Here is a 24328-nt window from a genome sequence, read left to right as displayed (position 1 = left end):
AAAGCCCCGCTTCCTTCAGCCAAGTCACCCAGCCTGGCCCAAATCCTCTAATAAACCGTTCCTGGTACCCTGTTCCCGACACACCCTGTGCTTCCCCATGGTGTGCATTCCCTGTACTGCAGTGAGCAGTAGCCCTAACTTGTCCAACCCCAGGAGGGTCCTGGTGCTCTTTGGCTGGTAGGCATTGGCAATTTGGAGGTAAAAAAACCAATGTATCTGCCAGAAGCCCATTGCCAGGCAGAGGCCCTCATGAATTTTGCCTCGTCTTGTGCCTTCCCCAAGACGCCCCAGTGAGGCCTCTGAGGTCTGTGCATCACTTGGGAAAAGCCCAGGAGTCACATCTGGTGTCTGCAGACAGAGGTGCCTGGCTTCCCGGGCAGGTCCCCCCGCAACTCCGATGCCTTGGCATGTGCCGCGCAGCGCAGAGATGCTTCTGGAGGAGCCCCCACCATGGGCGTTGAATTTACAAATCCACAGACTCGTGAATGCAGTTATTGGTAAGCTAGGAAACACGTGACATACAGTCACTGTATGCCACAGTGCGGTAGGCCCTGGAGATAAGAAAATGAGTAACACATAGTCCCTGCCCTCACAGCCGTATAACCTAGTGGAGGCCACAGGCAGGGGCAGTGGGGTCCATCCCCACAACACCGGTGCTGGGAGTCTGCTGCGAGAGTTCAGAAGGGACCTTCGTGATTCCTCACAGTGCTGTACTGGTCTGCTTCTCTCTAGTCTAGGCTTTTCTTTCACTGACTAAAGCGCTCCATCCTATATTTGTATCCTCTCTGTCATCTCTACAAACGAAATATGAATACGTTTTCTATGCTTAAGTGAACTTGTGTACGAAGCTTATTATAGAGGATGGACTGATGCTCTTCTTGCCCAAAGAGAATACAACTCTTTCTCTTCACTTTTCCTCAGCCCCTTCATTTTTTGTCCTTCCTCTCAGAATCTCTGCAGTCTCCCCTGCTTGTTTTCTTCCTCCCTGTGTGTCTTCCTCAGGTTCCAGTAAGTGCTCTTTGCCCATGTTTTTGTTTTTGTTTTTTTCTCCCAGCCGTGGAGCACAGTGGAAAGGGCACTCCTGGATGTGAGTCTCAGCCCCGCTGTTTGAGCATGGATGGCCCGGGACAGCTACTTACCTAGGTCTCCGTAGCTTCATCTGTAAACTGAGGGGAAAAAACTAGATTACCCCTCTATTCTCAGTTCGAACCTCCTGTGTATAGAAAAGTCTCTCAGGAGCGTGCGCAGGACTGTGTTCACCTTGCCATGGGCTCAGTTGTCTTTCATCTCTAAGGTCTAGAGCAGACGCTAATGGGACTCAAAACTCTTGGTCAGTGTCTCCCCACATGGCCTCTGCTGTCCCTTCGGCTCAACTAGATTTACAGGTTTGGTTTTTGGGGTTTTGTTTTTTTAATCTATGGCTTGTGATTCTTCTTTGATCCAGCAAGTTACAGCCAGAAACCCTATGACCCCTAGAAATTGCACCTTGCCTTATTTGCTCTCCATGGAGAGGTTGACAGACTAAAAACTGGGCTCCAGGAAAGGTGGCATCCTTCTGCCCCTAAAAAATGTTGACTTCAAGCCCAGAATTACCCCCAGGAAAGCTTTATGGAAGGACTATTCTTAGCCATGATCTGAGCACATACATCTCTACCCAACCATTTAATGGTTCCCAATTGCCAACAAACACACCCTGCAGAGCTGGTGGCTGGAAAACCACCATAACCCAGAGTAGCCACCACCCTGATGCTGACGGAAGAGCTCATAATACTGTCCCTCGTGCCACATAAGGCCTGAGCCCCTAGACCAGCCTATACACCCACTTTGCTCTTGGTCCATGGCCATTTTCACATTGGTTATGGCCTTGGCAGAACCATGTCCCCAAGTGCTGACAAGAGAGCCAGGAAGCTTGCAAGCTTTACCACCCAGCTCTTAAGCATAGAGACAGCTGGAAACTGTATACAGGGAAGGTAAGAAAAGGTTGGACAAGAATGCTTAAGGATCACTGCCCCACCAGAGTGAAAGGGGAGTTTTAGGTGTTTCAGGGAGGCCAGCAGAGCCCCTCCAGCTTGAAGCCTTCTCTGATCAGGCCCTGAGGCCCTCAGCCACTTTGTTGAGTCTAATATCCCAAACAACTGGCATGGGATTCTGGTCTACTCCAGTGGGGATCCTCAAACTAGCCGCACAGTGGGGGTGGGGGGAGGCGGGGAGTGCTGGGAACAGGGAATCCTTGGTCTCAAAGTCGATCGCACCTCCACCTGGACTGGGCCAGTACCGAGTCCTAGGAGAAAGGGCCACAGTGACCTTTCAAGACATCAGCTTGACTTAATGCAGGGATGGAGGGCAGCTCACGGCTCAGAACACTCTACACTTGTCCCTTTGGTGGTGCAAGCCCTTGTGGTTCCGTTCATCCCAACAGGAGGCTCCGTTCATCCCAACAGGAGGCTCCAAAGAGACCTCAGCTACCAGGTGAACTCCCGGCCCAGAGGAGGGACGGAGGTCCCGGGGCGCTCCGCTCTCAGCAGGCGCGCACTATGTGAGGTGGATAATTACAAAAGAATACCATGGTGGGAGTTCTGCGGGAGGTTGCAAACATGCAGCTCCCCCAGGACATTCCCTGTGCGCACCAGAAGAGCGCGGAGTGGCCGGGCAAGGACAGAAACACGGATGTCTCCGAGGGTACTCTTGCCCGCCACTTCTCTCCCAGCTGCCTCACTGAGTCCTCCCCGGGATTCCTCCCGGAGCCGCCCCTCCTCGCCTGATGAGACGGGAGGAAGGGGGGGCGGGAGCAGGAAAGAAGGGATTGAGGGGGAAGTTTCAAAGGGGTGTGCCGGGGAGGGGGGAGGATTCTCATGAGTCAGCGAAGCGGGCTCAGTGTGACTTCATTGCTTCCTGAGAAGAGGCGCCCGGGGCAGGAGGCCGCTCAGAGGGCAGCAGCAGGAGTGGAAGGTCGGAGCCCTAGCCGTCAGCGCCGGGCAGGGCGCGGGACAGAACTCAGAGCTGGCCAGGTCGCTCGGGGCTGGGATGGCGAGGGGAGGCCGCGCGCGGGCCAGGAAAGCTCCGGGCAGATGAGCCGACCTCTCCTCTCCTCCTCCTCCACCCTCACGGTCGCCAGTTCCCGCCTCGACCCGAGACGCCGCGCTGCGCTCGTTCCGCCTGCAGGTGGCGCTGCAGAGGCGCCCTGCCCGCACTGCTGGGGGTCGGGGGTGGAGCCCAGCCCCAGAGCGGATCGGGGCTGGGAGGCGCGCGAGCCGAGAAAGGGGCCGGACGGGGAGGTGGGGGAGGCGAGGGAAAGGCGGGAGGGGCCGCCAGAACCTCCACTGGCTCTCGGACCTCGCTCTCCCACCGAAGTGGCAGGAGAGTCCGGAGATCCGACCTGCTGCGCTAGCGCCGCGGCGTGGGGCTGGCTCCTGCGTGCTTCTTAATGGTCCCTTGGGCCACCTCCCCAGCCCCGAAGAGCTTGGGGCGGCTCACCTTCAGCAAAGGGATTGTGGTTTAGGGGCCGTCTTTCCTCTCCGGGGATGGCTCTCTTGACCCGCGGGCAGTAGAATGGAAACTTTGAGTCGCGTCTGGGGGCGTTGGGGGTGGGTTTCCCTGAACAGCCACTCTCTAGCCTGGCTCTCCTGAGACCCAGAATGCATCTCCTGCACCGGGATAGACTGGCGCTGGGGCTGGGGTGCAGTCTGGAACCAGGGCTCAGCCTAGGTGAAGGGCAGGGGTTCAGCTTTGGGCTGGATGTAAGCCTGTAAACCGATGGTTAGGGATTCTGCGCGTCTCAATCCAGTCTTTGGCAGCTATAGAAGAAAAAAAGCTAAGAGGCCCATTTGGGGCTCAAACTTACAACCCTGTTCTCAGTAGATAGAACTTTGTGTTCTACCTCCTTGCAGGCCCTGAGCTCTAGAAGTCATGATGCTGCTGACCTTCCCGTGTTGGTTCATGGTTATGTGGTGGCTCTTTAGTTAACATATTAAAAGTATCAAGGCACAAAAATAACCTGTGGCCAGACACATTTAAGCTGGAAAAAAAAAAAAAGAGTTGTTGGGGGCTGCAGCCTCAACCTTTCCGGAGGCTCCAGTGGCTATTCCCATGATACAACTTAACATAGAAATATATGGGTAGGGTGTATCTCCCATTTTTGTGCCAAGACATCAAAGCCATGCACTGTGCTAGTGTTCTGGGTGCCTCTTCTCCTCTGTCCGTCAGTCCAGCTCCCCTGCTTTCAGGATGTCCAAAGCCATCTGAGAAAGTTATCCTTAGGATTTTCCATAAAGAAGAGGAAAGGGGTTTAAAAAAAAAAAACAACCCGAAGGATCCTAAATGTTTCACTGTGTTTCACTGTGTGCCAGGAGAAATACCGTCTGTCTCCTGCCCAGACCTCAGAGCCCGGGCCTCCTTCCTACAGGGCGGTGCCCAGCTATTCCTGGAAACCCCCTCCTTTCGAATAACCCCCTCCCCAAGGTGTCTCCTCCCAGAGCACGACCTAGGAAAAGGATCATATTGTCAAACTTGATGTCTCTATCCCCTTTCGGTCCCTAACCGGGCCTGCAGCGGTCCTCAGCCTGTCCACTCCCCTGATGCCCTCATGCTGGCTTCTCCACGGAGCAGGGCCTGAGCTGTGGCCTCTCCCACCAGCCTGGCCCTGTGCCCCACTAGGTGACTGGGAGAGGATCTGATATACTAATTTGTGTTAATGTGATAATGGGCGCTAATGGGGTCACGTGCTAACCACAGGCCAATTTCTAGCCCAGCCTTACAGCCTCAGCCCCCAAGTCCAGGCTGTAGGAATGGGAATTTCAGGCTGACTAATCTCCACAGCCCGCTGGAGGGGGCGGGGGAGTGGGAGGAACCGAAGCCCCAGGATGATCCCAGAGTGCTGGTGCCTCGGTTTCAGTTTCATCCTTGGCTGACACTTTCCTCCGACGAGTGGAATTGCTTTGGTTTTCCTCCAGTCCCTCTTCCCTCCCCAGCTGCCCCCCTTTTGGATCACTAGCTTCCTTCGGCCAGCCCTTCACTTCGGAGGGGAGAGATGGGAAGATAATTTGGCAGTGATGAGGAAAAAAATGTACACGTAGACACCCTCAGACACACAGGCTCACATACCATGCTGCCTTGCAGACACACACACACACACACACACGCCCACAAACACACACACACGAGGGGACTTGCCACTCACATCCAAGAGTCAAGCTCACACACATGCATGTGTGCACGCGCGTGCACACACACACACCCCACCTTTCTGCCATGATTGCACCCTCACTCACATCTGAGAGACCCACACGGACACCCACATAGGCAGGCAAGACCCTATGGAGACCCATCCCACATGAAGACCCCCACACACACACTCTCTCTCACACAAACCAGCCGCAGCAGCCGAGTTGGATGGCTTCCTCAAAAGAGGGCTGGAAAGTTTGTTTGCTGCCAATGAAGGGGCCTAGACATTCCGTGAAATGACTCATACTGCACCTTTATAGACATTAAATGTATTTTTTCTGGATGAGACAACAACAACAACCCTCGACCCCGACCCCCATTGGGACGGCAGGGTGGGGAAGCTGCGTGGCTGCGTTCCTATTGGGTCTCTGTCTGGTGCATGTCTCTCTGGCTTGTCCTCGCCTCCCTGTGGGATAGGGCAATCCCCAAAAAGCAGAATCCTCTACCCCCTGATACAAACCTCAGCCCAGAACCACCCCTTGGCAGGATGTGAAGTAGGTGGAATTCAGGCCCTCCAGGCCCCCCTCACACCCTCTCCCCACTCCTCTACTTCATCCCCAGACCCGAGGATCTGGAGTCTGGCCTGGTGCCCCCACTCTGGTGTCTCAGAGATCGGGAGCCCTTCCCGATTTCTCCTTCCATCCAAGCACCCCATCCCCACCTCTCCTGGGTCTGTCTGTACTGTCACCTCTGAGCACAACTCCAGGGGTCGCTATTCACCCTGTATATAACATGTAGCACCACATGCGATGTGACTGGTGTCTCACCCACTCCCCTGAGCCTCCTCTCCATCTGAGAAGGGAACACCCAGCTTATGGCTTCCTGTTCCCTGTCCCCAGCACACTCAAGGGGCCACAGAAATCATGTGGTGCCCTCCTCCAGGAAAGCCTTTATTTGTTGCCATCCCTCCGTGCCTCCATCCCGGTCTCTGCCCCCCTAGCAGCAGTCCACTGGGCCAAGGTCCCGCGTTTTTCTTTGCAGGCCGTGAAGGGAGGCGCCTTTGGAGTGTCATTTGGAATCTCCACAAGGGCTATGGAGCACAGGGAGGCTGCCAGCCACACGAGGTGGGGGTTACCCTAGCAGATGGCAGAGGTTGAGGAGATAACCCCGACTCCACTGGAGAGTGCCCCAAAACTCTGGATGCCACACTGCCTCTGATAGGTGCCCCAGAGTAAGTGCCTGCCCTTGGCCCTGGTCCTGGGGACTTTTCCAAGCTGATCCCTGGCTCCAGGATGGGGGCTAGAGGCCAGTAGACTCCAGGGGACTTGCCCTCATTTGCTGAGCACTGCTTGAAGCCACTTCTTCCTCATTTTTGGCAAATGAATCAAATGACTGGGTCCCTCCTCCTCCCCCCACCTCAAAAATCTCCCACCAACCCAAGAGGGCTGGCCTGAAGGGCACTGAATCTGTTTCCCCAACACTTGGCCCACTCCCAGCAGTGCATGCAGTGAGAACAGCTCCTCCCAGCAGTCACCAAAGCCAGGATGGACATAGGGAGCACTGACTCAAGGACCGCAGCACCTGCTAGGTAACATTGTCATCTCACTCCAGGCAGACCCATGAACTGCCATCCAGGCTTCCAAGAAGTGAAACCCAGTGGACCTCTGAAGTTTTGTAGGGGATCTTATGGTGGTGGAGACTGTCCCAGCCAAGGCCTGGAGGGGAAATGTGTAACTCTCCATTTTAATGAGAGCAGTGTTGTGGCGGGGGTGGGGGTGGGGGTTGGAACCAAGTGACTTCCCAAGAGCCTCAGCCAAAGAAGGTGGCTGGCCAGATCAAAGTCACGATCTGGGAAGTTGCTCCCAACTACACCTTCCCATCTGCATGCCTGTGCTTTGGCCTGGGCACACCAGCTCCCACCCTCGTCAGTTCCCAAGATGGACCTGAGCAAGAGAAGACCATCTGGGGAAGGAACACTTGGGTATGACCTATCTCAAGGAATTCTTATCTTCCACAGTTATCCAACCATCTTTTTAAAAAAAAAAAAAAGATTTTATTTATTTGTCAGAAAGAGAGAGAGAGAAAGAGCATAAGCAGGGAGAGCGGCAGAGGGAGATACAGGCTCCCCGCTGAGAGCCAGATGTGGGACTGGATCCCAGGAACATGGGATCATGACCTGAGCCAAAGGCAGATGCTTAACCAACTGAGCCATCCAGGAGCCTGCGACGCAACAACCTTTTTAGAAGAAACACTTTTTATGATGCTCAGTCACCACCTGGGATGTAGAGATTTCTATTTGCCATTTCTAGGGCCTTGTCATGTAAGCCCAGTAGAGGCAAATCCAGAGTTACTGAACATTTCAACAAAAGAATCATTGCTGTTTGGACGGAAAGGATTACAAGGGGCTTCTCAGCTTCACAGGTGGGAGGATTTCTTTTAAATTATAACTTCTCTCCGGGCTTTTGAATATGCTTCTCATTCTGGAAGTCTGATTGATGGGTGACTTTTCTAGCTTGCGTCTGTAGTGGAAAGTCAGGGCCATGGCTACAGAATCTGTGGCACTGTGGTGTTTTGTTCTAGCCACAGGTTCGAATAGAATTTGCCGAGGCCAAGGGGTTAAGGGAAGGGGGGAAGCAACCAGCTATCTTGTCTCTAAAGAACCTGGGGTGATTTGCAGAGGAACATAGGCACTGCTTGAAAGAGGGGACAAACAAGGGCTGAGAAAGCTGCCAAGGTGGAAAGGCAGGTTGAACCCAGGAGTGGCAAGCGAACTGGCCCTGCACAGGCTATGGGCAGCCAGGAGGCCCTCTGCTCTTGGAAGGACCCAGGTTCTGAGGCTTGAGAGGACTGAATCGGAGTTGAGGCAGGAACAGGCTGGAAGGAGAGAGGCTGAAAGTGCACACTGGATGGGACAGCGCAGCCTGGGCATCCATGGGCAACTCGAGAAGGGGAATTCCTGCCAAGTCAGGAACTGAGCCATTGGCAGAGACAGCGTGGCTGTCGTCAGGAGTAGTGATCTCAGTCGGCGGGCCCCACCTGGCTGGGGCTCACCCAATGGGCAAATGGAAGAGCGGGGAGTCGGGTGGGGAAGGGCTGGCAGGCTGGGGAGCAGCAAGGTCATCGGGAAGGGCAGCCTGGCTGACCTGGAGCCATGGAGCCGGGGACGTCACTGCTGAGGCCCATGGCTCCCCAGCTCGAGGTCAGCACAAGACTTTCATCAAGGGGGGGTGGGGTTTGCTTTGGCCACAATTCCCAGACCCTGGGGCTGTGGTTAGTTTTCAGTGGCTGGGGAAGGTGGGAACTTATGGGATTCCCACAGGTGGACTCCAGGTCATTGGCAGGTACTTGGGCAGACACCGGTTACCTGTTAGCTGGTTGGCGCGGTGCCTTCTCCCCCTGCCCTTCCCAAGAAGAAGACCTTTCCTCTGGCTTTTCCGTGCCTTGAGGCTTCAGCTCTGGTTTAAACCACACTCTTAGGAGGTATCCACCATTAGCCCTCAGCAGCTTCTGGCCTGGCCTTATCAGACATTATTCTGAGAGCTGGGGTTGAGAAAAGTTGAAACATGGATGAAGATGCTGCTGAAGGTAGCTAACATTGATTGAGGGCTTATTAGGCACCAGGCACCACTGCTGTAGACACAGGTTATCTCATTCGATTGTCATCACAGCCTTTTTTTTCACTTTTTAAAAAAGATTTTATTTATTTATTTGACACACAGAGAAAGATCACAAGTAGGCAGAGAGGCAGGCAGAGAGAGATGGGGGGGAAGCAGGCTCCCTGCTGAGCAAAAAGCCCGATGCAGGACTCGATCCCAGGACCCTGAGATCATGACCTGAGCCAAAGACAGAGGCTTAACCCACTGAGCCACCCAGGTGCCCTCTTTTCACTTTTTTAAAAAGCTTTATTCATTTATTTGAGTAAAAGAGAGTGAGAGAGAGAAAGCACGAGGGGGAAGGTCAGAGGAAGAAGCAGACTCCCCACTGAGCAGGGTGCCCAATGTAGGACTCCATCTGGGACTCCAAGATATGACCTGACCGGAAGGCCGATGCTCAATGGACTGAGCCACCCAGGCGCCCCAGCAGCCCGCCCTTCCTTCCTTCCTTCCTTCCTCCCTCTCTCTCTCTTTCTCTTTCTTTCTGTCTTTCTTTCTTTCTTTCTTTCTTTCTTTCTTTCTTTCTTTCCTCTGGAGAGGGATGGGGAGAAGGGGCAGAGAGAGAATCTTAAGCAGGCTCCATGCTCAGCACTGAGCGGAGCTGGACACAGGGCTCAATCTCACAACCCTGAGATCAGGGCCTGAACCAAAATCAAGAGTCGCATGCTTAACTAACTGAATCACCCAGGCACCCAATCATCACAGCTATTCGATGTAGGTTCTTATTATCCCCAACTTAAAAATAAGGGACGTGAAGCTCAGAGAGTTTAAGTGACTTGCCCAAAGACACACAGCTGGTAAATGGTGCAGCTGGAATAGGAAACCAGGTGTGTCTGATGTTAGGGACCACTGAACTCTTAGCAAAATGGAAAAATATGTGTGTTTGTATCTATTGGTGAGTCTCAAGGTCAAGATAAAGGTTGCTTAGGGATGGCTGGGACCTACCACGATTTCGAGAGGGGAGCCTCATGGACAAGAGACCAGCAGAGAATGGTGAGGCTCCAGGATCAGGAATCCCCTGGTGAAAGCATGGCCACTTAGAAAAGAAAAAAGACGGAAATCTGCTCTTGGTGACTATTTCAGGGACTTCGCTATAGGTAGGCAAGATATCTCAAGGGCCAGTGCCAGTCCAGCCCCTAGGTTTTTCCCCAGAAAACTATAATCTGCCGCTGCCTTCACTGCCATCATTCACCACCTTTCCTGTGCCCTAGTCCTGTGCCAGAGACCATCCTTTCCTAAGACTGGGGAAGCAGGCAGATGCTGGTGGTTGAGCAGGTCCCTGAACTTCAGACCCTTTGGCCACCCTGCCCTTCAGAGGGCCTTCCTCCTTTGGGGCCCCTTTCCCGCTTTCTGCTAAGGAGCTGCCAGGGCTGAGGCTTGGATGGGCCCTTCCTCCAGACTATGGAGAACCATAAGAAGTGACTATTTCCAGGCATCTCCCTCATAGAGCCTCCTAGCTGTGGGACCAGATGGAGTGTGGGGGCTTGTATGGATGCCCAGGCAGGTCAGAGGAGAGGGTAAGGGGGAGATAGCATGGGAGACTGGGGTTCACAGCTTTAGAGAGAAGAGGTGTGCGAACTTTTCCCCAGTACCTCAACTCTGGCTGCCTCTGCACCTTCTGTGGCAGTCCGGCTCCCCCCAAACCCAGCCCTTCCCCTGATTCATTTCTGTCTGGTCTCCCCCACCAGGATCCCTAGGCTCTACTTCCCTAAGAAGTCCCCCCAAACTCTCTAGTCACTCCCAAGTATACGATTTGGCCCAGGATTCCGCAGTGTTTGGCATCTAGCTCCTGAACTGCATCCTCTGGGCATCTCCTGGCCTCACGCCCCCTGCTCCTGCTCCGCCAGCCCTCGCCCTCCCGTCAGGTCCGAACTCAGCAGACGCTCAATAATCTGGAGTGCAATGGTGTGGGCCAAAGGCGTCAAGCCCACCGGCTTGTGTGCAGGCCGAGGGGGATGGACATAGCCATCCAGGGTCCCCGGGGAGTAGATTTCTCTCCCAGGCGTTGTGTGGGGGCTTCCCTCCGGGAAGGGCCCCAGACAGGGAGCCGAGAGCCCGGGACACGCCGCGTGCTAGCGGACTGAGGGGCGCGGACCAAGAAAGGGGTGCGCGACGTGGGCTCTGCAGGGGCCCTGCTCTTGCAGTCCCCGGGGGCGAGCGAGCCGTGAGGGGAAGGAGAGGCCGCACGGGCCCCTGGCACGGCTCCCCCTGCCGTGCTGGCGACCGCGGCGGGCCAGGGGTGGAGGGGCGCTGTTTCCACCAAGACGCCTCGTCCCTCCCTCGCTCCCTCACCCACCCCGCCCGCCCGCGGTCCCTCCCGTCGGTCCCTCCCTCCCGCTCTTCCCTCCCTCCCGCCCTGCCTCCTTCGCGCCCGCCCCAGCCGCCGCCTGCGGGGACGTGTGTGTCTCTAGTGCAATTTCCCCTTTCGCTCGGGTGTCTCAGTGCAGGTCTCCGCCGGCTCGCGCCCCCTCCCCGGGCGCCCCCGCCGCCCCTTCCCTCGGCGTGGCCCTCCCTGGCGGCCACCCCGCTCCCCCCCGCACTCCACCCCGCCCCCCCGGAGTCGTTTTATCAGGGGCGCCGCCGTCTCACCTGGTATTTGCATCTCGCCCTCCAACTTGCCATTGGCGGCGCGACGTGTGGGAGAGCCCTGCGCCTCGCCCGCCCGGACCAGCCTGCCCCGGCGCCGAGGTGAGTCACGGGCGCGGGGCCGCGGGGGCAGGCGGGCAGGGAGGAAAGAGGGAGGGAAGGAGGAAGGGGGACGGTGGCCCCGGCGGCCGCGGGGACCGACCGGGCGCCGCGCTCAACTTCCACTTCTCCTTTCGCCGGCGCCGAGTTCCCGGCGCCACTGGCCCAGCCCGGCTTCCGAGGGGAGAAGGCGGGCTGAGGGAGGGCGGGAGGCAGCTGGGGACCCTCGCCTGGGCCCCCAGAGCGGGAAGGGGACCGCAGCGACCGACCCCAGCCCGGCGACCGAGCCCACTCGGCCTGAGGTACGTCGATGGCGCCGCTTCTTCGAGCCTTCGGGGACCTCGAAAAGTTTGCCTCAGGGCGGGATTGGGGACGCTCGGGCCCCGGCGTGTCGGGGTTGGGGACCCAGGGAATGGTGGGAGAGCCGCGGCGTGTTGAGTCCCGCCCTTGCCTCGCCCCACCGCGTGTGTGGGGGGGAACTCGGGCTTCTGAGCCGGGGTTAGAAACGGAATCGAATTCCCGAGCCAGGGTGGGAGGCAGGTTTTCCCGCGCCCCGGGCGCTAGGGTTCCGTGACAGGGCAGATCGTGACAGAAGGCCCCCCGAAAGCTCGGCGCTCGAGGGCGGGAGGTCAGACCGTGTGGTGGCGGGGCTGCCAGATTGACTGGGCGGCCCCTAGCGCCTCTGGGGGGCCAGGCGCCTTAGTGTAAAACACACACTCACTGGTGTAAAACACACGCGCGCGCACACACACACACACACACACACACACACACACCTATGACTTGGATAATCGGATCGCCAAAATAGAGACCTCTTGGCAGGGGCCAGAGTTTCCGTGTGAGCAAGACGCCAGCGTTCCCGCTCCCGCGTTCCCGCTCTCCCGGTTTCTCCCGCCTCTCTGTTCCCTCCTCTGCTGCCGGCGAGGGGATTGAGCCGCCTCACAGCGCGGGGTGCCATGCCGGCAGCGCCTTGTTTTGGGGAACTGGGGAAGCGGTATCCGCTTTATGAATGTCTGGTGCCTCCACCGCACCCTCTGTTGCCCTTCCCTCAGGACTGTGTGGAGGGGACAAGGCCTTCCTGACCAGAGTCACCTCCTAACCCCTTGGTACCTCGGTTCAGCCAGGCTCTCCCTGGCTGCCCCCCAACCCCGCCATGGGATTTGATGGCAGTTTGATTCCTGCCCCTCATCCCTCTGCCCGGAGATAGAGGCCTGTCTGGTCCTGCAGCTTCTTCTGGTTAATGTTTGACAGTTCATTGTGGCTAATCATTTTAATTAGCTCTTAAAGTGGGGAGGAACAGTTAACCTTGGACTTCTCGATTTTGGCCTGGTGGGGCCTCAAATGGGAGGAGTGCTAGGGAGGTGGGGAGGTAGGAGCGGAAGTGAGGTCACCACCCCAGGGCCTGAGCCACCACTGCTTGGCCCCAACAGCTGGTGGGCACGCCCATCAGGGACTCACCCCCTGCAAGCTGACCCCTGGCCTGAGTGCCAGGTTGGAGAGGGGTGAAGGGAAGAGATCTAGCTCTCCCCTTGGGGGAGACAGGACGCTTTGGCACTAAAAGTGCCTGGGAACATGGTATGCCTGGTGAGAATGCAAATCCTTCTTCACAGTTACACAGGGCTTTACCGGTTAGAAAGCACTTTCTCAACAACCATTGATTCAGTAGACCCAGCGCAGAAACAGCCTAGCGGGTGAGCTGTCCTGAGTTAAATGAAATACTTGACTATCCTGGAGGACTTGTTATCCTTGCCGGTGTGGGGAAGGGGCTGCCTTGCGCGTGCTTGTTTCTGGGGCTGTTCAAAGCCTGAGATGTTTGGGGGGGTTGAGCAGGCTCCACCTTGCCACCCTCACCCAGCCTCTAGCTGTGAGCCGAAGGAGTGGCTTGTTTGCAACTATGTCTGGCATTCCTCCCACTGCTGCACTGTTTGCTCGATGGTTGCTCAGGAACTGGCGCCCACCCCTGGACAAGCTGGGGGCCTGAAATCCACTCTCCCCCTGCCTAGTGCTAAGTGGTGGCACAGTGGCTTCTGTCTTCTCTGTCTTGTGTTGGGATCTAAAAATGAGGGTGTTGTGGTCTTTCATTCATAGGCCTGATTGATAGATTATCCAAAATGCCCCTAGCCTGCAAAATTCAGCGCTTTTGTCCCTGAAGAGGCCCAGCCAGGTGCAGGCTGAGGGGATTGCTTTCCCAGGGAAATCCCTGCTCCTAAGCTTGGCCTTGGGCCTTCCCACCCCCCCCAACCCCACCCCCAACTTTCTCATTTTACCTTCCATCCCTAGAGCCAGACTGTCTGAGTCTAAAACCCAGCTTTGCTATTTACTTAGCTATGTGATTCTAGTCAGTTGTATGCCTCAGTTGCCCCATTTGTCAAGTGAGCCCTGCCTCATAAGGTTGCTCTGAAGATCAAATCCTTCAATACACATAAGCTGTTTATTAGAACAGTATATGGCACACAGTGAGCACCAACCAGCATGATGGTATTATCTGATACAGTGCCTAAAGCTCATTCCACTCAACAAACATTTGCCAAGAGCCAGTCCCCATAGCAGGCATCCCTGAAGTGGCATTGAGAAAACATGGAGGTGAAGAAGATGTCACAGACCTTCCAGGACTGTGTATAGCTTAGCTTCTGTTGTAGGCCAGAGTTGGGGTGAAGGGTGTGGGAGGGAGACAGGAAGAGCATCTAGGTCATCTATATAAATAACCATAATTCGAAGTCAGGCTGGAATACTTGAGCTAGTGTGGGGAGCTGGGCATCCTAGACGTGGAGGCTTCTCCTTGTCTGGGGACTCTGGCTGGGTTCTGGTCTGAATGCACCGTCTGAACTGCTTTGGGAATTGGACGAATGACCGGGAAAGGGAGACCTGCTTCCTTGGTGGGCTGTAGGTGTCGTGATTTGTTGGGTGCCGGGGCAGGATAGCATTACTTAGTGCCACCCCCAAACCCCCCTCTAGCCCTCTGGCACACCCCCATCACCTCCTGGAGGTCCCCTGTGGAGCTGGGAAGGGTTTTGGGCAGCCTTCTCTTCTCAAGCTTGGGTCTGACCCTAACCTGGGCTTGGTTATCTCTCCAGGATTTCTAAGCTGCAAAGAGGTTTCTGGCTTCACTGCCAATTTATTCCCTTTGAGGTTCTCAGACTGAAAACTAGTTCTGCAGGGGAGAAAGGAAACTCATCCAAGGTACCCAGAATCCCATGGGCACTTTCCTAGAGGTCAGGGGCTTTTCTCATCAACACCAACCTGCCTGCAAATCTCTGGCCGCTGAGCCTCACATGGCCCTTGATAGTGGCCGCGTCAGTCATGCCCTCTAGCTCAGGCCCCAGTGCTGGTTGCCAAGGAACTGCTGGTCGGGGTGCTCGAGAGGGTTCTGACCTCACAGGGGCTGCTGAGTTTCAATTCAACAGCCATTTATTAACACCTACTGTGTGCCCAACCTGTGCTAGGCACTGTGGAGGAGACAAATGAAGGAGGTGGTGAGGGAAAGATGACTAAGACACTGAAACAATCAGAGGCGAGGACAGGCAGCCAGGTCAGTGGCTGGTCAGGTGCTAATTGTGCTCCTCCGAGTAGGGGCCAGAGGCGGCCAGAGCTCTGAGGTCGGCCGCTGGAGGAGGGAGGGAAGGCTTTGTGAGGCTCGAGCTAGACCTTGAAGGGGAGGGCGGGCGGCGCGGGGGAGATTTGGCTGGGCAGAAAAGGGAGAAAAGACGCCTTTCTCTGTCTTCCCTGTCCACAGACTGACCTTCGAAGCCTGGATAATTGTTTGGCAAATGCATGGCACATAAAAGAACAGGTCAGCCAGTGTGGATGGCTCAGCGCAAAGCCCCGATCTCCAGTCCAGGAGATAGAAAGTGGCTGGCCCAGACCGGGAGCCCAGGGAGCCCTGCGTGTATGGATAAGACACAAAGGGTAGACAGGCTTCTTTGCCACCCAAGCTGAGGGGATTTCATTCTGAGTCCACCCCCCCCCCACCCCACAGGCCCTGGAGGAGGTGGGTGGAGAGAGGGGAAGAGAGGTAGAGGACATCATAAGGGACAGGAAAACTGATGCACCAGTGGTGTTCAGAGCAGGCATGGGCTGGTTGGGTCCTACCTTTTCCCAGGATTCTGAGATTTCTCTGAGAGCCGGGAGGTTCAGGTGGAGGACAGAGATTTTCCTTTCTTCAGCCAGTTGGGAACCCAAGAGTCTAGAGAGTCCCATATGTTTCTGCCCAGACCACCCGGGCAAGGGCAAGGACTAGCCATATATTTGCTCTGCTACTTCTGTGTCTCCCATGGCTGAGTGGAGAGGGGAACTTGGCTCTTGTTGCGTTTCACTGGAGAAAAACACCCAGACACACACATATCCTCCCCTCCCCCGCATCATTTTCCCTCTCTCACTGCCCTCTTTCCCTGCCCCCTCCCCAGTACGTTGCAACACCACAGGGACACACCGGGAGTGCCCTGACTTCTTGGCTGGGAAATCATGTCCTAAGGTGAGTTTTTTGGCAGAGACCCCAGCCTTCTATAGGAGGAGAAGGAGGCTCAGAGAAAGGTGTTTCATGCAGGAGGGTCTGCAAGGGAAAGTGCTGGAACATTTCTTAAACCAACAAGAAAGGTTAAGCAGCTTTCCCAGGCTGAGCAAGCTTTGCCTTAGGTTCCCACTTTCCCGATGGACCATTTTATTGTCCCAGTGCTGGTAACTTGCTGCTTCCCAGTCCCTCTGGCCTTCCTGAAGCTTCCTTTCCTCTTCCAATCTAACCCAGTATCCTTCCAGAGAAGTTGGGTTGTCTTGGGGTCGGGGGTGGGAAGCACGGGCTCTCTGTGTTCTCAATCCAGACCTACTGCTTACTGACTGTGTGAGTATGGGCTAGTCACTTAACCATGTTGGGTTCTAGTACCCACCTCACAGGGTCTCAAGAGGACTCAATGAGATACGGCACATGAAGCACTCAGCATGGTGCCTGGCACATAGTTACTGCCCCACAGGTGTTAGCTGTTGTTATTCCCATGGCTGTTGTTGTCACTTCCCCTCACACAGCCTTGACTTGGCCAGTGCCAGGGAGCAATCGCTTCTCTGGCAGCATTGGCAAGGCCTGCCATACCCGTTCTGAAACTGAGAGGGAGTTTCCTTATCTTTCTGCTACCCCTTTGTTAAGTCTGTCATCACACAGGAGAAGGAGGGGACGTGTGTGCGGAGATGGACACATGGAGAAGATGTGTGTGCGGAATAGTCTTTCTGAGTGGCAGGCAGTGGTGCCGTGAAGAGCAAAAATCAAGTCCTTGGGGCGCCTGGGTGGCTCAGTGGGTTAAAGCCTCTGTCTTCGGCTCAGGTCATGATCCCAGGGTCCTGGAATCGAGCCCCGCATCAGGCTCTCTGCTCGGCAGGAAGCCTGCTTCTCCCTCTCTCTCTCTCTGCCTGCCTCTCTGCCTACTTGTGATCTCTGTCAAATAAATAAATAAAATCTTTAAAAAAAAATCAAGTCCTTAATGTTTTTATTAACATTGCCGTCTTTATCTCTTCACCACTCTCATCTTAAGTATCATTTGCTACAGGAATAAGAAGTTAGTTCCTTTGAGAGAAGGCCTCAAAGGCCTTGCATCCTGGACAAGAATTTAGCAACCGTCGGTCTCTTGTTATTACCCTGCTGAGTGTAGAATTCTGGGAGCCAACTGACCAACCACTCCTCACTCTCTCCCTCCTTTCGCTAGAATTTGATGATGCGTCTATTCTTGTCCAATGCCCAGAGGCTTCGGGTTGGAGCTGGGCACTGTGTTTGCCCAGAAGAGTTCCCAAGGAGCTGTGCGCCATCCCCATTCAAGGCCTCCCAGAAAGTACTTTGGAGGTTCCATCTGCTATCAGATGGATTGTGTTTGCCCAGGAAGGACTGGACCATCCATGGACCACCCCTGAGCCACTTCACTCTGTCCGTTGGTCTCCGCCCCTCAGGTTAGAACTGCTAGGCCTTGGAGGATGGGAGAATGGGCAATTAGTCTTAACCTCCCCAAATTCCCGATGACCTGATAGCAAGGAGGTACTTAGACATAGATTTAGTAGATAATTTGTCTTTTTCCCATAATGCCCCCAGAGGATAAAAGAGGCTAGTTCAGGTCTGCTGATTCTGTGAGAATCCGTGCACAGAAAACACCTGTCTCATTACATTAGGTGACCACTTTCTTGGTGCCCTACTGATAAAAACAAAACAAAACAAAACAAAACAAAACAAAAACCCAAACAAACAAACAAAAACCACCACAGCAGGACCAGCCTCCTGCTCTGAAGGATCTTTTTTTTTAACTTTTTAAAAATCTTATTTATTTATCTGACAGACAGAGATCACAAGTAGGCAGAGAGGCAGGCAGAGAGAGAGGAGGAAGCAGGCTCCCCGCTGAGCAGAGAGCCCGATGAGGGGCTCGATCCCAGGACCCTGGGATCATGACCTGAGCCGAAGGCAGAGGCTTTAACTCACTGAGCCACCCAGGCGCCCTGCTCTGAAGGATCTAAACCCAATTCTAGAGCTGTAGTAATACACATGCACTTAGCCCCACAGTGGGCTATTTGCATATCGTAATATGGTTGCCATTGTAGTGATAATTAGCACCTCTGTCATGGTACATAATTATCCTTTCTTTTTAGTGATTAAAGAGCAATTCAAGACTGTGTGGGATTAAGAGACTCTAGTCTCTTAGCAAGTTTGATGATTATAATACAATATTTTTAGCTATATTTACTATTCTGTTTATTAGAGCTCTAGGGCTTATTTACTAATTGTAATAGTTTGCATTTTCTAGAGTTTTATATAATGGAATCATATACCATGTGTACTCTCTTTTTGTATGGTTTCTTTCATTCGGCATATTTAAGATCTGTCCATGCTGTTACATCCATCCATATTTCATTCCTTTTTTATTGCTAGGTAGCATTCCATTGTATGGAGATACCACACATTATTTATTCATCAGTTGATGGACATTGGGTGGCTTTCCCCCACCCCATGTTTGGCTATTACAAACAAAGCTGCTGTGCACATCTATGTACAAATCTTTCCATAGTTATATATGTCCTTTTCTTTTGGTTAAATACACCTAGGAGTGGAATGGCTGAATCATACAGTAGTTATAGGTTCAACTTTTTAAGAAACTGTCAAACTGGGATGCTTGGGTGGCTCAGTGGGTTAAGCCGCTGCCTTTGGCTCAGGTCATGATCCCAGGGTCCTGGGATTGAGTCCTGCATCGGGCTCCTTGCTCAGCAGGGAGCCTGCTTCTCTCTCTGCCTCTGCCTGCCTCTCTGCCTGCTTTTGTGCTCACTCTCTCTCTCTTCCTCTCTGACAAATAAATAAATAAATAAATAAATAAAATCTTTTTAAAAAATTAAAAAAAAAAAGAAAGAAACTTCAAACTGTTTCCCAAAGTGATTGTACTATTTCACATTCCCACCAATTGTGTGTGTGTTCTAGTTGCTCTGTGTCCTCACCAACACTTGGTGAGTCTTTTTAAGTTTAGCCCTTCTAATAGGTGTGCAGTGGTATCTCATTGTGGTTTTTAATTTGTACTTCCCTAATGAGGAACTTACTTATAACCAATATATCTTCTTTGGTAAGGTAATCTGTTTAAATCTTTTGCCCCTTTTTGGGGCACCTGGGTGGCTCAGTTGGTTAAGCGTCTGCCTTCAGCTCAGGTCATGATCTAGAGCCCAACATTGGGCTCCCTGCTTGGCGGGGAGTCTGTTTCTCCCTCTCCCTCTGCCGCTTCCCCCTGCTTATGCACTCTTGCTCTCTCTCTCTCTCTCCCTCTCTGTCAAATAAGTAAATAAAATATTTTTAAAGAATAAATTTTTTTGACCTTTTTAAAATTGATTTGTTTGCTTTTCTTGTTGAGTTTTGAGAATTCTTATATATTCTGGACACAAGACCCTTATTCTTGCTTTGTGAAGGTTTTCTCTGAGTCTCTGGCTTGCCTTTTCATTCTCTTTATAGTGTCTTTTGTGGAGCAGAAGATTTTGATATCAATGAAGTCCAACTAATCAATTTTTACTTTTGTGGATCATACTGTTGGTGAGGTCTCTAAGAAGTCTTCACCTAGCCCAAGGTCACAAATATCTTGTCTTATGTTTTCTTTTATAAGTTTTATAGTTTTAGAGTTTACATTTTGGTCTTTGATCCATTTTGAATTAATTCTTCCAGATAGCGAGAGGTGTAAATTCACATTCATTTTTTTTTCCTTTTATATACAGATACCGATTATTCTAGTACCATTTGTTGGAAAAGCTGTTGTTAGGCTACTGCAGTTGTCCTTATATATGTGGGCTATATTCTGTTTTTTTTTTTAAGATTTTATTTATTTATTTATTTGAGAGAAAAAGTGAGTGAGAGAGAGCACATGAGCAGGAGCAGATGGAGAGGGAGAGAAATGGACTCCCTGCTGAGCAGGAAGGCCGGATTTCTGGCTGGATCCTAGGACTCTAGGATCATGACCTGAGCGGATGCTTAACTGACTGAGCCACCCAGGCACCCTCTGTATTCTGTTCTGCTGATTGATCTGTTTATCTTTCCACCAATGCCAGTTTTTTTTATTACTGTAACTTTATAATCATTTTTTGAAATCAGGTGGTGCTAGCCCTCCAACTTTGTTCCTTTTCAGAGTTATTTTGCCTATTTTAATTCTGCAATTTCATATGAATTTTAGAATGAGATTGTCAATATCATTTTCTTTTAATACTCGAATTTATCCTATTTACAGTAATTTTTAAAAATATTTTACTTGTTTATTTATTTGACACACACAGAGAGAGAGAGAGAGAGAGCACAAGCAGGGGGGCTGGCAGGCAGAAGAGGAGGGAGAAGAAGACTCCCCGATGAGCAGGGAGCCCGATGGGATCACCACCTGAGCCAAAGGCAGAAGCTTAACTGACTGAGCCATCCAGGCGCCCTACAGTAATTGTTACAACAGATATTTTATAATCATGGGTGGCCCTGATGTAACTGTCACTTTAGAAGATTCTTAATCAGGGCACATGGGTGGTTCAGTCATTGGGCGTCTGCCTTTGGCTCAGGTTATGATCGCAGGGTCCTGGGATCAAGCTCCACATCAGGCTTCCTACTTGGTGGGAAACCTGCTTCTCCCTCTCCCACTCCCCCTGCTTGTGTTTCCTCTCTCACTGTGTCTCTTTTTGTCAAATAAATAAATAAAATACTTTAAAAAATAGATAATGCTTAATCTTTCCATTGATATTCTTCAGCTAAAGAATTCCATAAGTTTCCAAACTTATGTATTTGCAAAATAGGACTTATATATTTTACAAATACAAAATAGGACTATTTATTTTTTGCCCTTCATTTATGAACCACGTTTGGTGACTAGGCCCATGATTATCTGCTCCATACATCATTTTATAGATGCCAATCATATCCCTTTCCAACCATTTTTGCCTAGACAATGTAATACCTCTTTTTTAAAAAGCTTGTCTTCGGGGTGCCTGGATGGCTCATTCGGTTAAGCATCTGACTTCAGCTCTGGTCATGATCTTGGGGTCCTAGGATCAAGCCCCACCTCAAGCTCTGTGCTCAATGGGGAGTCTGCTTATCTCTCTGCCCCTCCCCCTGTTAGTGCTCTCTCTCTCTCTCTCTCTTTCTCTCAAATAAATAAATAAATAAATAAAATCTTTAAAAAAATGAAAATCTTTTCTTCATATAGTTATACTCACACCCCATTCTTTTTTCTTTAAAGATTTTTTTAGAGATTTTTATTTATTTATTTGACACACAGAGAGAGAGAGAGAGAGAAAGATCACAAGTAGGCAGAGAAGCAGGCAGAGAGGGGGGGGGAAGCAGGTTCCCCGCTGAGCAGAGAGCCTGATGCGGGGCTCGATCCCAGGACCTCAGGATCATGACCTGAGCTGAAGGCAGAGGCTTTAACCCCCTGAGCCACCCAGGTGCCCCGAGATTTATTTATTATTATTTTTTTTCTAGAGAGAGTAAGTGAGCATGCAAGCCAGAGGTGGGGGCAAAGGGAGAGGGATTGAGAATCCCAAGCAGACTCCCCACTGAACATGGAGCCTGTCACACGGCTTGATCACAAGATTCCGAGATCATGACCCTAGCCAAAATCAAGAGCCAGACTCCTAGGGCGCCTGGGTGGCTCAGTAGATTAGTGTCTGCCTTCAGCCCAGGTCATGATCTGGAGTCCCAGGATCCAGTCCCACGTCAGGCTCCCTGCTCACGCTTCTCCCTCTGCCCTTCACCCTGCTTGTGCTCTCTCTCGCTCTCTCTCAAATAAATAAAATCTTAAAAAAAAAAGAGAGAGAGACTCCTAACCAACTGAGCCACCCAGGCACCCCACACACCCTATTTTGCTGAATCATTTTCTGTCTTAGACCTGATCCAGAATCGTGAAATCTTTTCCAGAGAGTCCAGTGATCAGATCAGCACCTAATATTCCCAGGGTGGAAACACTGTGGTTTTGTACAAAGAGAGATGACTTGATTGATCATGAACCACCTTCTTGATGCAGCTTGGAATAAATGACTCTAGCTGGTATGTTTCCCCAAACACAGACAGGGAGCCGGAGAGTACAAGTAATGTTGGAGGCTGGGGACATTTGTCCCCCAACTCCATCCCTAGCCCCACCCTTAGATTGTAGCTCTCACATCTGTCAGGACCTGGGGTGTCTATTCTAGAGATCTCCCTTGGACAGAGACTTTATGTGAACTTAATTCATGAATGCCCAGACCTGTGCTAGAATCAGAAGAAGAGCTAGGCCTTGGTCCCATGGATTGGACTGCACATGAAATAATTAAAGAGCAGGGCAAGCCTGTGTGGTATGAAGAGATCTCGTGGTCAAATCTGGGCTATCAGCATTTCGAAAAGGGGGCTCCATAGGTGTGCACTCTACTTATCAGGATGTAACCAGCTCCATGGGTCTGGGGACCTTGGTGGGGACCTTGCTGGATGGGCATTATTTGATTAACCAAAACAGAGCAGCAAGGGCATGGCTGGCCTGAGAAACTCCGTGAATGAGCCTGGAATGTTCCCTCAGGGGACCATGAGGAGACCACTGGGCTTCAAGCCCAGGCTTGAGTTGGGAAATCATGGGAAACAAGGCTGAGTAGGTAGGGTGGGGTCAGACTGTGAAGGACCTTTGGAAACCAAGCAGATGAGTTCGGACTGTAAAGCTCGGCCGAGTGCAGCTGGTATGGCCACAGCCAGATCTGAATGTGTGCCCTGGAGTAGGAGTTGGCGCCAGCTCAGAGGGAGGAGCTGGGCAGAGGCAGGGCCGTGACTGGAACTTCATCTCCCTCACATCCGGTCAGTGGGCTTTCTGCTGCACCCGGCCTAGTCGTTAGCTTTTCGAAGGCTTTCACGTCCACTCCATACAGCTTCCTAACAGGGCCCACAGGCAGGGGGGAGTAGGTGGTAAAAGCCAGATCGCTCTGTGGCTAGTGGTGTGAGGTAAGGGAGACCACTGAGAATACCCACCTGCCTCACCAACCTGCTGGGCTGCCCCACGGTTGCCCCGGAGACACTCTCTAGACTAAGACAAGGGTAGCTCCAGATGGCCTTTTTCAGAGAAAATGTGTTAAAGAGAGAGGCGACACATTAACCTAATATCACTCACTAACACATTAACATTAAATGGTTTGTGATTTTTCAGAGTGGTGGGGAAGTCATTCCTGGGGAGAGGGGATGGTGGCCTGCTACTAGGGTCAGTCACAGGAGCTACGGGTAGCATGAGGTCTGTAGTGGAGAGGGGGGCAGGAGGCCCAAGACTGGGAGAGCCATGTGACTTGGCATGCCTGTGGTTACATAGCCCATTAATGGCAAAATTGCCTTAGCAGAGGTTTTCCAAACTTTCCCACCCAAGTGCCCCAAACTATTGATTTATATCCTAGAGGCCTAGAAGGACACAATCTCATAAATTTCTTTAAGTGTGGCATTTTATCCTAAGCGCGAATGTTGCAATCTACTGCCTAGATATATTTTCATTGATTTATCAGCAAGCAACATGGAAGCTCCTGAAAGATGCCCTGGGTTGGAACTGTGGCTTCGATTCCTGCTGTGTGGCTTGGTCGGCTTTAGCAAGCAGGCCCTGGCCCTGTGAGACCTGCTTCTGGACAGGTCAGAATTTACACTTTCGGGATCTTCGCCCAAAGTGCAGGAAGGTGTGTCCGTCACCTGCAGCATGTTCGTTTGCCTGCTGTCCCCATCCCTGTCTCCTTCCTTGGTTCAAACTTATTTGATGGAAAAATCTAAGCCCTTGTGTCCCTGGGGAAAGTCGTTGGACTTGCTCAGTGGTTAGCTCCCAGCCTTTGGTGTGGGGATCATGAGACTCCGAAGTAGGCATGGATTGGCCGAGGCTGTGCCCACAGATTGCCTAGCCTTTCCCCCTCCACCCCAGTCAGCCTGTGGCCCCTCATTCTGTCCCACCTTGAGCTCAGAGTGTTTACAGTACTTCCAGTTAGAAAAACAGAAAACCTGCTTGTGCTCTCAAGAGCCTACCTAGCCTTGCCGCTGCTCATCTCTTGGTGGTTGAGAACAGAAGAGCCGTCAAGGCCTCCAGGCCAAAGTTATCCTTCTCAGTGACCCAAGCACCTCATTCCTGTCCCCATAGCCTGCAGATAGAGATGATGACAATGTACAAAGAATGCATGCCCTCCCCCAGCTGGGGCAAGGCAGATAAAGCGCTATGAATATTCAGGTTTCACTCTGGCAGGCAGCAAGCCTTCATCCACACCCCCTGCCGGCCAGGGGTGCAAGGGGGGTTCCAGATTATAGTGCCTGTAGTGATGAAACCACAGCAGGTAGGGCCCTGGGGAGGCTGTCTGGGCTGGGCGGGGCAGGGCAGCCAGCTGGGTGAGGC

At 52.6% G+C, this 24328-nt stretch overlaps 1 protein-coding gene across 1 annotated transcript in view; it reads left to right on the top strand.

Annotated features, from left to right (window-relative positions):
• The first annotated feature begins 11355 nt into the window (after positions 1-11355).
• Positions 11356-24328, top strand: part of LOC111157264 (E74 like ETS transcription factor 4) — a 41172-nt gene continuing 28199 nt past the window's right edge. Inside the window, exon 1 of the mRNA XM_022518542.1 lies at positions 11356-11501. The gene's annotated coding sequence lies outside the window, so the exon portion shown is untranslated. The remainder of the gene's footprint in view (positions 11502-24328) is intronic.

The sequence above is a fragment of the Enhydra lutris genome, unplaced genomic scaffold, assembly GCF_002288905.1.
Source record: "Enhydra lutris kenyoni isolate GAN:26980312 unplaced genomic scaffold, ASM228890v2 scaffoldscaffold53, whole genome shotgun sequence".
NCBI lineage: Eukaryota > Metazoa > Chordata > Mammalia > Carnivora > Mustelidae > Enhydra > Enhydra lutris.
This window is presented reverse-complemented; position numbering and strand designations above follow the sequence as displayed.